This window comes from Aquarana catesbeiana, linkage group LG02 (genome assembly GCF_042186555.1).
Source record: "Aquarana catesbeiana isolate 2022-GZ linkage group LG02, ASM4218655v1, whole genome shotgun sequence".
NCBI classification, from domain to species: domain Eukaryota; kingdom Metazoa; phylum Chordata; class Amphibia; order Anura; family Ranidae; genus Aquarana; species Aquarana catesbeiana.
This window is the reverse complement of record NC_133325.1, coordinates 594796688-594812505: the sequence shown is the minus strand read 5'-3', so window position 1 is coordinate 594812505 and position 15818 is coordinate 594796688.

The window sequence follows — 15818 nt, the reverse complement described above, 5'->3', positions numbered from 1 at the left end:
ATCGTTTTCTGTCGTTCAGTTTGTGCTTGTGGGTTTGTATCTGCTCTTCAGTGCGTGCAGCAAGTTCTGCGTGACTTTAATTAGTCATTGTATTCTTGTTCGTTCATTACTGTTTTTCAGGTCGCTCTTCACAGGCCTTGCTGTTCTTCAGTGCGTTCTGTTACTTCGTTCTGAGCAGCCGACCGTTTTCTAGCCATGTTGCGTATGCGTACTACTCGTAGAGTTCGTGCTGTGCGGGAGCTTGGTGTTGGGGTCCTGACCTTGACACAAGTCCAGTCCATGAACAGGGTGGGGAGGAGTTCATGGACCAAGAATTGGTTGCTTCAGCGTGACCAGTTCTCTCATATGCCTTTGCTCCGTGAGATCCGTGAGAATAATCCTGATGATTTCAGGAACTTTCTCAGGATGACGGACCCCGTGTTCCACCGTCTGTTGGCTTCGCTGACCCCTTATATTAGCAGGCAGGATACCTGCATGAGGCAAGCCATCACTCCGGTATTTGGCGACAGGGAGAAGCCTGCAGGACTTAAAGTTCTCGACAGGCATCTCCCCCCAGGCTCTGGGTATCATTATCCCAGAGACCTGTTCTGCCATCATACAGGTCCTGCAGAAGGAGTATATGAAGGTAAGATTTTTATCCTTTAATATCACATTTTATTGTATTGAATGTTTGCTAATATATTGTATTTCTTTCCTCATTTCCTAATTACCATGATTGGAATATGCTGTGAATGTCCCCTTTGTTCTCATGCATGCTGGATTTTTATGTCATTATTATTTTAGGTCCTTCATACATATTTGCCCTTCAATAACCTCCCCAGCATGGTGTCTCCTGGCCTATATTCACCTCATTTAGTCACTTAACAATGTATTTTTTCTGCTCCATAGTAGTGCTTTACCCCAAACACCCCCTAAAATGTTTTGAAATGTTATTTTTGCTTTAAATTCTGGCAGATTGCCAGAGGCTTTTTTTTGGTGGTGTCCCCAAATAATTTTTAGTAACCCTCCCTCCCCCAACTGCTAAGTCAGCTGATCCCAATTCTCTATCCTCAATCATCTATCTGCTGAGTTTGCCAAACCCATACACACTATACCCATCTCTTTAGTGCTCAGATTTATGGATGAATTCCCCAAAGCATGTAGTGCAAGGGCCTGCCTGTATACTTTCAAATGGTACTGTTTAAAGTTTTTGTATCCTATTATTATCTTGCTAGGTAATAGCAGAATGTCCAAATGTGCTCAAATGTGTACAGTGTGTATTTATATCTTTGTATTATGACACTTCTTACCTGTCCAGTGGGCTGCCAATAGTGTAACTAAGGAGGGGCTGTTCAAAGTAATACCCTGTATTTAGGCATTCATCTCTCAATGAAGTGAAGAGGGTTACCTGTCCAAGATTTCGACACACCCCCTATAATGTTAGAAATGGCCCATGAGAGGGGGGGGGGGGAATATGATAGGTGTACCTTATACTTTGGCGTTGTTAAATTCCCCTTAATAAATGCTATCTGGAGGTTGCCTCATAATGTTTATGCCTAATCTGCTTGCCATGTTTCTGAGCAAAAATAGTAATGTTTTATTTTTTCCCTCAACAGTTTCCTTCCACGCCACAGGAATGGCAGACTGTGGCCTCCCACTTTGCCCAGCGGTGGGACTTTCCTAACTGCAGAGGGGCAATTGATGGGAAACACGTCCACATTGTCCCACCACCCAACTCGGGGTCGTACTATTTCAACTATAAGGGGTTCAATAGTATAGTGATGTTGGCGGTGGTGTCGGCTACTTACGACTTCCTGTATGTGGACGTGGGGAAGACTGGCCGGATGTCCGATGGTGGAGTCATCGCCCAGACGGAGTTCTACAGGTGTCTCCAGAATGGCAGCTTGGACTTGCCAGCTCCAGAGGACAATGTGGAAGGACTCCCATTCGTGTTCATTGCTGATGAAGCTTTTGCGCTGGGGGACCACCTGATGCGGCCATTCCCGATGAGGACCCTCACCCCGGAACAGAGGGTTTTTAATTACCGGCTGGCCAGAGCCCGAAGAGTGGTGGAGAACACATTTGGAATCCTGGCCAGCCGGTTCCGCCTATTCAGTATAAACTGAACCATATTATACTGGCGTGCTGTATTCTCCATAACTTTTTAAGGAAACATTCGGCCAACTATGCTGGCTCAGTTGGGCCTGAGGCCGGAGTGATACCTGAAACACTGACGGCGCTTGAAAGCGGCCGTCCTGGCTTGCCCTCCCTGAGTGCCCGTGATGTCCGGTTACGCTACCTGGAGTTCTCTGCGGGTAGGGGGGCCATCAATATGCCAGCAAATATGTGAAGCCTTTTTCTATTAAAAAAAAAAAAGAAATTCTTTGTGGACATTTACTGCTTGTGTTTGTTTTAGCTGACCCTGACAGAAATGAGTCCAGAAAATAGCATGATTGTGTAACCTTATACAAAGCACTGTTGGCTGTTATTTACTAAATGCAAAAACACATTTCACTACAAGGGCAGTTGCAACTGCACTGAAACTGCACTTGTAGTGCCAAGAGGATTTGCCCTTAGTAAATAACCCCCATTTTCTCTGAAAACACCAATGACATCACCCCAAAAGTGTTGTAGCGTTGAGACAATAATCCACACATTCTTGATTAACAAACTTTTTTATACCTGCACAATCACATGTGCATTTACCAAAGGTTTTTCTAACAAACCAACATGTATGTTGTATAACAATTTTTGGGGTAGCATTATCAAAAATAGAAATGTCCATTTATGAGAAAACAGGCCTGTGTAAAACCAACAAGAAAGACACAAATCTTGAACTTACAAACGTCACATTTGGTAGAACTTGAAGGCAATACCAGACATGAGTATTTAGGAACTGTGTTTGATATTGCGTGCAGCCAAATTTGGAAGATGCACACCAATTTACCAATGTCAACATGTGCGACCTGCCATCACGGGGGAGCAAGGGACGTGTTTTTGGGGAGCAAGCCCCTCCTCTCAGCTACTTTATTATTGAGGAAGGGGTTGCACCCCCAAAACGCATCCATTGATCTCCCGTGATGGCAGATAGCACATGTTGGCACACTGTGTGCATCCTCCAAATTTTGATTTGTGAAATATCACAAAAACATTTTGCAGATTGTAGCACACAAAAGAAGAAAGTGATTTGGAGGGGTTTTAAACTCGCCCCAAAACATCAATAATGTTTTTATTTTTTGGAATAACATCATTGATGTTTTTCTTGATGTTTTCCAATTGTAAATTACACCCCATGATCTCCCCGATCAGGATCTGGGCACTTTCGGATGTGAAAGGATCTGGATCCACAACATCACGATTGCCTAAAAAGAGAGGAACCCCAAAAAAAAATTAGGTCTCAAAAATATGACGGCATCCATCTCTTACCTGAGCCTGTGGTCGCAGACACTCACCTGTTGTGGTGACTAGTTCCACCACGTCTTCTTCCTCCTGCTCAGATTGTGTTGGGGGGATTTCCCCTTCTTCCAGAAGGGGGGGGCTCTGGTCTCCTCGGATGAGGGGTGTCCTCCGAGTCTTTTCTCCCCTATGTAAAACAAAATGGTATAATTAGCACACAGATATTTGATGGCAGAACTAGAAATAGGAAACATTGCTTGGAAGTGGGGTACAATTGTCAATTTTAGCAGAGTTCAAAAATGTAGCATTTTCAGTTTCCTTTGTCAAGCTGCAATACTTTACCTGTTTGGTACAAGCTTCACAGATGTAGCCCCCCCTATAGTATACACTGGAGCACCTGTGTGGCCCCCTAATAAAAATGGTGTTCTTGTGTCCCACACTAGTGCTCCAGTGTCCAGATGTGAAAACAGCTGCTCAGTGTCCTCTCCTTACACAGAATCTAGTTTGCATTTCATTCTAGTAACAAAGCCATCTACACAACCCAATTCTTTTAAGACAAGTATAGGGCGTAAAAATGGTGGCCAAATGCATATGGCCTAAACAATGGTATTTTATAGTCCGAAAGAAAAATGTTTGATACGAACGAATAATGTGCCCATGAACCTGAAAGTTGCCATTTAAAACTGTACAACAGTTCCTAAAAGCACATGGAGCAGCACGAACGTAATAAACATAAAGAATAGGAACACAGCACAACTACTTACTTTTTTGCAGCACTCTGCGGATCATTCTGTACTGCTCATGTTCTCGTAATTTGAGGTCCGACCACGGCTTCCTGAGCTGATCTTTCGATCATCGTACCCCGAAATTCCGGTGCAGACTTTTGACCACTTTCGCCATTATCTTGGCCTTTCTGACATTGGGGTTGGGGTAAGGCCCATACTTTCCATCATAGTCGGCCTTCCTCAGGATAGGGTAACACGCATGCGTCTTACGTACGATCTGTGAGTGGAGGAAGGAGCATCGGAGGCGCCGATCGTGATAACGAAGGTAGGATCTAAACTTGGGCCTATACTGCTTCGAAATGGAAGCCTATATTATAACAAGATTAGGGGAGTTTGGCCTGACATTAGGGTTTGTCTTGTGTTGTGTCTTGCAGAGAAAATGGATGGGTTCAACGACCACAATTTCCTCCCCCTGTTCATTGACAAATACAGGGAGCTGCCCTGTCTGTGGCAAGTGAGACATCCTCATTACAACCATAAACAAAAGAGGCAGGCAGCGCTGGAGAAACTGCTGGAGTTGGTGATGCCGGTGGTCCCCACAGCAACCATCCCTTATTTAAAAGCAAAAATTGGTGGCCTGAGGAGCACTTATCTTAGGGAACGCAAGAAGGTCACAGATTCCCAGAGGTCCGGAGCTGCAGCAGATGACGTTTATGTCCCCAGGCTCTGGTACTATGAGAGACTGCAATTTCTGTCAGACCACACTGAAGTCAGGGAATCCCTCTCCACCCTTCCTTCCACTCTTCCTTCCACCCCAGCTGAGGCTTCCGATGTCCAACCTGGGCCTTCCAGCCAGGAAGAAGTGGAGGAGCCCAGCTGCAGTCAGGTATAGCATTCTTCTACAGATTTCCGGGCAATAAAGAAATGATGTTTACTATAGATGTTATTATTAATCACTAATTGCTGATTGAAAAAAGTGTTTTACATATCAATAGACAGTAGTGGGCACCCAAATTTGGGACAAGAATGAAAAATGCTGGTCTCAGAAGGATAGTCTGTTATATTTGTTAACATTCAATTTGCAACAGTCAGGAGGTGAAAATTGTGTGTGATTGATGAAAACAATACTAAAACTATGTCCCTTTTTCATACACAGGAAGACCTCAGCCAGGAGGAGGTTGTGGAATGTGGCAGTCAGGAGGAGGTGGGGATTAGTGGCAGCCAGGAGGAGGTGGGGCTAAGTGTCAGCCAGGAGAAGCCTGGGACAAGTCGCAGCCTGACTGAATCGCAGGTTCCTCCCCTCCGCCTTCCATATAAAAGAGCCAGGAAGACGACTCTGAGTCCCGTGCAGGATTCTGCGTTCAGGCTCATTCAGGAGGCTCCGGCGTCCCTACGAGCCTTACCCACTCCTGAAGAGGCCTTTGCCTGCATGGCTGCCACAAAACTGCAGGCCATGCAGGAGGGTCAACGCAAGCTCTGTGAGGACCTTCTGTATAAAGTCCTACGTAAGGGGGTGAGTGGGGAACTAACACCCAAGACCGACGTCATTGAGTTGGACCATCCTCCTCCTCCTCCTGCTGCCACAACTCCACCACCACAGCCACCACGTGGAAGGAGGCGTGGAAGGAAGACAAGAGAGTGATGACCCTGGGTTCAGTCTGGTCTGACAGAAGCTGCAGTCTCTTGTATGACCACAGCCTGGGGACATAGATGTCATCTGCTGCTTTCTGGATCTCTGGGACTTCTGGATCAGACTGCCCTCCCTTAGATAAGGACTCCTCAGGCCACCAATTTTGCTTTTAAATAATTGATGTCTGCCCTGGGGGTCCAAGGCTTCACCCACTTCTGCAGTTTCTCCAGCGTTGCCTCCCTCTTTGTTTAGTTGTGACCCCTTAATAACATTTTTTGGGGAAATTATACTCTCCTGTGTGTGTTTTCATCCAAAAAGGACAGTTTGTTGGTGACGATTCAGGTAAATTTCTAATATAAAATGTGAAATTAACAAGGGACAACAACACCAAACAATCTCCTACAGATTAAATAGAACAACATATCAATGGTGTTGTGGGAACTTTTCACAAAAAACACACACAAACATTTTCAGGAGTACAAATAAAAATCCCCCCAAAAAATAACACCCTTCAAAAAAATAGAAACACAAAAAAAAATCTACATTAAAGCCAAAAAAAAAAAAAAAATATACAACAAAAATATGTTGTCAGATGTGAGAAATCAAAATATATTGAGGGAATCCCGATAAATAGTAACGAAATAAGTTTGTGAGAAGTCTGTGTGAATATGAGCAGCAAAACTACTATATTCTTGTCACATTATAAAGAAGAAGAGATTGCGCTGTATTAAACCATTTTTAACATTGCAGCGTGACGAAAGTGCTGTATCCATTGCGAACGCTAAGTTTACCAGAACGAGCTGTACCGTGTTGGAATTTCTTCTGAGCATGCGTGGCACTTTGTGCGTCGGAACAGGCCACACACGGTAGGAAATGACGCGATCGGATTTTGTTGTCGGAAAATTTTATCTCCTGCTCTCCAACTTTGTGTGTCTGAAAATCCGAGGGAAAATGTCCGATGGAGCCCACACACGGTCGGAATTTCCGACAACACGCTCCGATCGGACATTTTCCATCGGAAAATCCGACCGTGTGTACGGGGCATAAGACTCACAGTAACCTTCGGTGAAATTTTCAAGGGGCTTTCCCACTCCATGGTACTTTCCATAACATGTGTAATTGCCAGGATATATGGTGATACCTTCCGCTGGCTTGGGAGCCTTAGTGACTATGGGGTACTCTTTTTTCCAATGCTCACACAGGGAGTGGTTAGTGGTTGTGTTGGTAAATAGGCTAAGGACACAGGTCTCATGTTCTGGGAGTACATTAAGGGGCACTGTTCCTAGATGTGGTTTAGCCCCCCCCCCCCCCACACACACACACACACACACACACACACACACACACACACACATAGCAAACTCGTGAATACACGCCTCTCACTGCAAGAAAGTCCCTGTGCCCGAAGAAGAGACTGAGGAGACCAAGCCATGATCCTGTTTATCCTTTTTATTGTGATTGTTGTTCAGGCACAAGAAGTAACCATCAAACAGAAAGATGGCATAACCCAATTCTGGTATAATTCATCCAACACACATGTTGCAACTTTCGTATCCCCTTATAGTAAGATACTTCCAGGTACTGATTACAGTGTCCGGTCCAATGAAAGAGCAATAGGTCCCATGACTGTGTATGTATGTGTCACTGACACATATTCGGGTGACAATTGTGATTATTGGGGAGCAGTAGGCTGGAACACTGGGAATGAAAAATGGGGGTACAAGCAAGCCTGAAACCGCCCAGGATAGGAAGGACAAAAATGGGAAGTCACTCTTAGATAGGATGACAATCAACAAACACACAGATCAATATTTCACCAAAGAGTTCAGACTGACCATTGAGAATCCCAGCCCAGGGGGCAGTGGGACTTATTGGGCCTATGGTGGGGAAATGGGTATTAAGGTTTTAGAAAATCTTTCCAACTGAAAGACATGTTCAATAACCCAGAGTGGACAGTTCCCCAATCTACATCCAACTCTAACCCCCTAAAGCCTCACAAGCAAACATTAGGGGACATGGTGGCCATAGCAGACTCTACCTTTGAGGACACCATGGCTGCAGAAACTGGTTTCTCAGATGTCAACTTGTGGCTCAAATGGATGAGTTACAATGCAGGGAAGCACAGCAAGACCAATTGCTATGTGTGTGTGTGTGGGGGGGGGGGGGGTAAACCACATCTAGGAACAGTGCCCCTTAATGTACTCCCAGAACATGAGACCTGTGTCCTTAGCCTATTTACCAACACAACCACTAATCACTCCCTGTGTGAGCATTAGAAAAAAGAGTACCCCATAGTCACTAAGGCTCCCAAGCCAGCAGAAGGTTTCACCATATATCCTGGCAATTACACATGTTATGGAATGTACCATGGAGCGGGAAAGCCCCTTGGAAATTTTACCAAAGGTTACTGTGAGTCTTACAGTGAGGTGTCTGCAGATCTAGCGCAAAACCAAGTTCAGTCCTTAGGGGACATGTACTGGATCTGTGGGGACATGAAGAGACAAGCACATGTTGCACTTACATCCCAGACAACACCGGCCCAAATGGTAAAGTGACTTTAGCCATCCAGAAACTTGAGGACTTGTCCAAAGAACTAAAACAGAATTCAGGGCTCACCAACCCCTGGGATCAGTATTTTACCTGGATAAAGGGAGGATGGCAGGGATTGTTGACCCAGATAGGAAAAGCTATCCTGGTAATGGCGGCTATAATCTGCTGCGTTCTCCCCTGCATCAGGAAGTGTGTGGAAAAGGCTGTTGACTAAACTACCCCTACGTTCATGAACCAAGAGATACCAGATGATGATGATGATGATGTCTATATAAGGCTTGATGAAAATTATGATGAAAATTATGTGTTATGCTCTGTTACAGTCACCCTCCCCCGAGATGCAACACTGTAGGGCTATAGGGACAGAGAGCACCTGGCCGCACTCCTCCAGCTGTATCGAGGGGGGTAGTGAACTAGTCGCTGCTCTTTCTCTACACACGGCTTAAAAGAGTTGCAGAGGGGGATGGGCTGGGTGTAGGACTTTTTAGCATGAGGGACAGTTTGAAATAGACAGCTTCAAGGGGGGACTGTAATGGATGTGATCATGGTGAACTGTCTATTCCAACACCTGCTTTATATACTTAACATATATAAACTCAGCTTCTAGGCTTATTAAGCCTAGAAGCTGAGTTTATATATGTTAGGTACATAAAGCAGATGTTGGAATAGACAGTTCACCATGATCACATCCATTACATGGGCACCTGGTTTTGACAGATACCCACTCCCACTTCTGGGTAAGATTGCAGAGGACACACACAGGTCCCAGAAGACGGAGGGACCTTTCAGAATGCATTGCTTACAATGACAGCACCTGCACACAAAGCCGATTGACAAATTGGCTCTGGGTGCCGACATCGCGGGGTCCCTGGACAGGTAAGTGTCCTTATATTAAAAGTCAGCAGCTACAGTATAGTAGCTGCTGACTTTTAATTTTTTTTTTTCCAGACTGGAGCTCCTCTTTAAGTGTGTGCCTAACAAGTGTTAAAGTGATTGTAAAGGTTCGAATTTTCTTTTTTTTTTAAATAACAAACATGGTACGCAAATGAGGTGAGACAAATGTCAATGTAGAAAAAAATAATTCCACAGTAACGCACTAAATTCATCTACAAAACTCCTAAATTTTAACATTGTAAAATGATCAACAGAAAACACACATAAATAATGAAAAGTGTCCATTGGGCATATCCAAAAAATATATATGCTCCAACATATGCAAATCAATATGGTAATACTGTCCAACTTAAAGTGATGAAAAAATAGTGAAACAAAATCTCTTTGATCCACCAAAATCCTTCACTGAAGTGATGTGTGCCAATTCCACTCCCTTAAGAATAAAGCTCACCAGATGCTGTTGCCATTCACTCTTGTGTCTGGCAAATATCGCCTTATTAGATGTTATTGAAGAGCCGCTTTTACACGCCAATCTCCATTCAGATTAATAAAGACACTCTCCACATGTGGGGATAGAAATTGAGACAGAACCTCCAATGGTGTAAAAACACCTTAAGGTAATCAGTTTATTAAAAGTAATGCACTTACATCATAAAATATTCAAAATCGCCTTTGGTAAAATTCCAAACATGCCAGGTGACTCAGTGTTTAGCGATCTCCTCAAAGCTTCCTTCGTACACATGGAGTCACCGATCCATCGTTTCATGACTGAAGTGATTCCATGTGTTCGAAGGGGGACGAAGTCTGAAGTGACGAAACACGTTGGGACGTGGCTACACAGCAACGCTGAGACAGTGACTGCATGTGTACGAAGGAAGCTATGAGAAGATCGCAACACTGAGTCACCTGGCATATTTGGAATTTTAACAAGGCAATTTTTAATCTTTTATGATGTAGGTGCATTACTTTTAATAAACTGATTACCTTAAGGTGTTTTTACACCATTGAAGACTCTGTCTCAGTTTCTATCCCCATGTGTGGAAAGTGTCTTTATTAACCACTTCAATACCAGGCACTTTCGCCCTTTCCTGCCCAGGACAATTTTTAGCTTTCAGCGCTGTCGCACTTTGAATGACAGTGAGCACTGTACCCAAACTAAATTTTTATCATTTTCTTTACACAAATAGAGCTTTCTTTTGGTGGTATTTGATCACCTCTGGGATTTTTAGTTTTTGCTAAACAAACTAAAAAAGACCGACATTTTTGAAAAAAAAAAGTTTTTCTTAGTTTCTGTCATGAAATTTGGTTTTCTCCTTTACTGACGGGCACTGATGAGGCGACACTGATGAAATGGCACTGATAAGGGAGCACTGATAGGCACTGATGAGGAGGCACTGATATGTAGAATTCATGGGCACCGATAGACGGCACTGATATGCAGCACTGATGGGCACCGATAAGCGGAACTGATATGCAGCACTGATGGGCACTGATAGGTGGCACTGATGGGCACTGACAGTTGGCATTTATGGGCACTGACCGGCGGCACTGATGGGCACTGATAGATGGCACTGATGGACATTAACCACTTCCCGCCCGGCCTATAGCAGAATGACAGCCGGGCAGTGGTCCAGTTATCCTGACTGGGCGTCATATGACGTCCTGCAGGATAACAGCCGCCGCTCGCCCGTGGGGGTGCGCCTCGCGGTGATCGGTGGTGCGGTGTGTCAGACACACCGCTAAACCGATCTCTGTAAAGTGCCCCCGGTAGGGGCTCTTTACCACAATAATCAGCCGTGTCCAATCACAGCTGATCACGATGTAAACAGGAAAAGCTTTTCCTCACTCGCGTCTGACAGACGCGAGTAGAGGAGAGCAGATCGGCGGTTCTCCTGACAGGGGGGGCGTGTGCTGATTGTTTATCAGCGCAGCCCCCCTCGGATGCCCACACTGGACCACCAGGGAAGGCGCCAGGATCACCAGGGAAGCACCTAACATGTGGATGGCCTGGTACATCCACATGTGAAAATTGATTCCCAACATATGCCAATCAGTGCCCACAAATGGGCACTGACTGGCACCTCTGTGGCACAATAAAAAACAGTGATGCCCAGCAATGCCACCCATCAGTGTCCATCAGTGCCACCTATCTGTGCCCATCAGAGCTCACCTATCAGTGCCCATCTGTGCCACCTAGCAGTGCCACCCATAAGTACCCATCAGTGCCACCCATAAGTACCCATCAGTGCCACCCATAAGTACCAATCAGTGCCTCCTACGAGTGCCCATCAGTGCCGCCTATGAGTGCCCATCAATGCCTCATACCAGTGCCGCATACCAGTGCCACATACCAGTTCCACCTATCAGTGCCCATTATTGAAGAAGAAAATGTACTTATTTACAAAAAAACAGACAGAAACAAAGAAAAACTTTTTTTTTTCAAAATTTTCGGTCTTTTTTTATTTGCTGCGCAAAACATAAAAATCGCAGAGGTGATCAAATACCACCAAAAGCAAGCTCTATTTGTGGGAACAAAATGATAAAAAATTTGTTTGGGTACAGTGTAGCATGACTGCGCAATTGTCATTCAATTTGCGACAGCGCTGAAAGCTCTGATTGGCACTGTGGTGGGCACTGATTTGCACTGTGGTGGGCACTGACAGACTTTATTGATGGGGCACTGCTGGCAGCTGTTGGGCACTGATTGGCAGCTGATGGGCACATCTGAAGGGGGCTGTGCTGATAATCAATGTGCTGATTATCAGCGCAGACCCCCCCCCCTCTAACAGGGAGAGCCAGCGATCGGCTCTCCCTGTCAGCACGAATCGAGGAATGCCGTTTACCGGCACTTCCTAGTTCATGCGATGATCAGCTGTGATTGGTCACAGCTGATCACGTGGTAAGAAGCCTCTGTCAGAGGCTCCATACCACGATCGGAGATGCAGTGTGTCAGACTGACACGCTGCAACAGTGATTGCCGCGCTGCGCGCCCCCGGAGGTGCACGCTGGCATGTTGTCCTGCTGGATGTCATATGACGTCCAGTCAGGATAACGGAACCACTTCCTTGCTATAGGCCGGGCGGGAAGTGGTTAATCTAATAAGGCGATATTTGCCAGTGCTTTTTTTTACCACTACTATTCCTTTATATTGGAATGTACAAATGCAGCAATTTAGGAATCAGATGAAAACACTTTTTGATAGATGAAAAGTGCATTTTATATACATCTATATGGATCGGACCAAAATGAGGGACAAATCAGGGACAGTTGGGATCTATGCATAAAAGCAGGACTCGGCCCCTCCCCCGGCTCCTGTGTCACTGGATTTGATTTACAGCAGTGGGAGCCAATGTCTCCTGCTGCTTTCAATCTATCCAATGAGGACCCGAGACAGCGGCTGGAGCTGCTAGGCTCGTTCTTGTCGCTGGAACGATCGGGTTCAGGTAAGCAAAAAGGGGGCTCTGGGGGCTGTTGAAGCACAGAAGGTTTTTCACCATAAAACACAGAATGCATTAAGGTGAAAAACACAGAGCGATAATGCTAATGTGCACTAGGTGATTAGCGTGTGCCCAGGCACACCCTGTGGGCACGCCTATGAGTACTCACATGTTCCAGCACTGTCACCCATCTGCAGGGCCGCTCCTCCCTCTTCCTGGCCTCACAGGAGACTCTAAGAACAGCAAGAGTCATTGATTCCTGCTTCTGTCAGCCAAACCCTGTGAGGAGGAATAGGGGCGTGGCTGAGCTGTGCTATGTGTGTCTATGGATCTACACAGCCCGGCTCTGAAGCGTGCCTGCACAGGTGCTCCCTCAGCTCACGGCTTTGTGTGGGGGCACCCGCAGGGAGGGAGCAGTGGACAGTGTTGGCGGGAGACTCCAGAAGAGGATGTAAGGGGCCATTTTGTGCAATATTGTTACACACAGTAGTTAAAATTTAAGCTAAAAAAAGAAAAGAAGCTTTAATACCACTTTAACCGCTTGCCACCCTCCGGCTGTCATATGATGGCCAGGCGGCGCCACTCTTGTTCTGGGCAGGCGTCATATGACGTCCGTCCATTTAAACAGGGCATGCGCGCAATCATGTGTGTGCAGCCCTGTACCTTCGGTGGCGAGTGTCACGGAGACACCGCTCGCCACTGAGGGGGGTGAACAGCCATTGGGCATGGCTGTTTACCACATGATCGGCCGCGATGAAGTCACGGCCAATCACAGATGGTACCTCCCCACTTTGCACGGCACATGCGCGAGTACGTCGGTGGCAGCGTGTTCCCGGGAACACTGCTCGTCACCGACACTTGTAAACAGCCATTGGCCAACGGCTGTCTACCACGTGATCGGCTGTGATCATTTCACAGCCGATCACTAAATGTAAACATAGAGCAGTAACGAGATGTTACCTGGTTCTCCTCCTCACACACCGATGTGTAACATCTCGTTACCGCCTACAGTGTACACCAATCACACTGATTGCCCCCCCTAATAAAGAGGACCTGTCACCACCCATTAAAGTACCTGTCACAGTCCATCTGAGTACCTGTCACAGTCCATCTGAGTACCCGTGTCGAGTACCTGTCACAGTTCATCTGTGTACCCGAGTACCTGTCACAGCCCATTAGAGTACCCGAGTACCTGTCACAGTTCATCTGAGTATCCGAGTACCTGTCACAGTTCATCTGAGTACCCAAGTACCTGTCACAGTCCATCTGAGTACCCGAATACCTGAGTACCTGTTACAGTCCATCTGAGTACTTAAGTACCTGTCACGGTCCATCTGAGTACCTGTCACAGTTCATATGAGTACCGAGTACCTGAGTACCTGTCACAGTCCATCTGAGTACCTGTCACCGCCCTTCAGAGTACCTGAAAACCAGTCCCCAGCCCATCAGGGTACCTATCTGTAGCCCATCAGAGTTCCTGAGTACCTGTCACCAGGCCATCAGAGTACCCAAGTACCTGTCACCAGCCCATCAGAGTACCCGAGTACCTGTCACCAGCCCATCAGAGTAACCGAGTACCTGTCACCAGCCCATGAGAGTACCAGAGTACCTGTCACCAACCCATCAGAGTAACTGAGTACCTGTCACCAGCCCATCAGAGTACCCGAGTACCTGTCTGCGGCTTATCAAGTTACCCGAGTACCTATCTGCAGCCCATCAGAGTACCCGAGTACCTATCTGCAGCCCATGCCTCATAGAATATACGTTGGGGTGTTTGCTTTCCAAAATTGGGTCATTTTCTGGGTAATTCCATTGTCCTGGTGCTCAAGGATCTTCAAAAGTGGGATAGGTAGGAATGAAATGAGATGTGTAATATATTCTCCTAGAACGCCTGAAGGTACTACTTCAATGTTGGGCCTCTGTATGTGGCCAGGCTGTGTAAAAGTCTCACACATGTGGTATCGCCATACTCGGGAAGAGTAGCAGAATGTATTTTGGGGTGTAATTTTTGCTATATACATGCTATGTGTTAGAAATATCTTATAAATTGACAACTTTGTGTAAAAAAAAGTGTTTTCATTTTTTTTCCACATTTTCCAAAAACTTCTGGAAAAAAAATGAACCGTTCAAAAGACTCATTATGCCTCATAGATTATACATTGGGGTGTTTGCTTTCCAAAAGGGGTCATTTTGTGGCCAATTCCATTGTCCTGGTGCTCCAGGGCCTTCAAAGGTGTAATAGGTGGTTGAGAAATGAGATATGTAATTTATGCTTGTAGAACGCCTGAAGGTGCTATTTCAGTGTTGGTCCTCTGTATGTGGCCAGGCTGTGTAAAAGTCTCACACATGTGGTATCGCCATAATCGGAAAGAGTAGCAGAATGTATTTTGTGGTGTAATTTGTTGTATGCATATGCTATGTGTGAGAAATAACCTGATAATATGACAATTTTGTAAAAAAAAAAAAAAAAAAATCTTCATTTTGCAAAGAATTGTGGGGAAAACTTAAAAAAACTCACCATGCTACTTACTTAACACCTTGGAATGTCTACTTTCTAAAAATGGGTGTCTGAAGAAATGAGATTCAGCTGATGTACTGAAGGCCGGATCAGGTGTGATCAATTTTCAGTGATTGGCACCATAGTTTGTAGACTCTATAACTTTCACAAAGACCAAATAACATCCACTAATTTGGGTTATTTTTACCAAAGCTATGTAGCAGTATACATTTTGGCCAAAATTTATGAAAAAAAAATTACTAATTTGCAAAATTTTATGACAGAAACAAAGAAAAAGGCAATTTTTTATTTATAGCACAAAAAATAAAAAATCCACTAGTGATTAAACCTTGCGGGTGCACTCCGGAGTCCAGCATTTGCATCCATAGACACACAGAATGCAGGACTTGTCCCTGACCCCGCATCATTGGATTTGATTGACAGTAGCAGGAGCCAATGGCTGCGCTTGGGATCAATCTATCCAATCAAGAGCTGAGAACCATGGGCAGAGAGGGCGTCTAGCGCGTCTCCGCCAAGGGATCGAGGGGGGTCAGGTGAGTAGAAGGGGGGGCTGGAGGGCCAGGCACTGTCAGAAGTTTTTTCACTTTAATGCATAGGATGAATTAGGGTGAAAAAAAGGAGGGTGTACAACCCCTTTAAGGCTAGTAAGGTGGAAGCTGGAATTCCTCTTTATAATGTTTGCAAAGTAG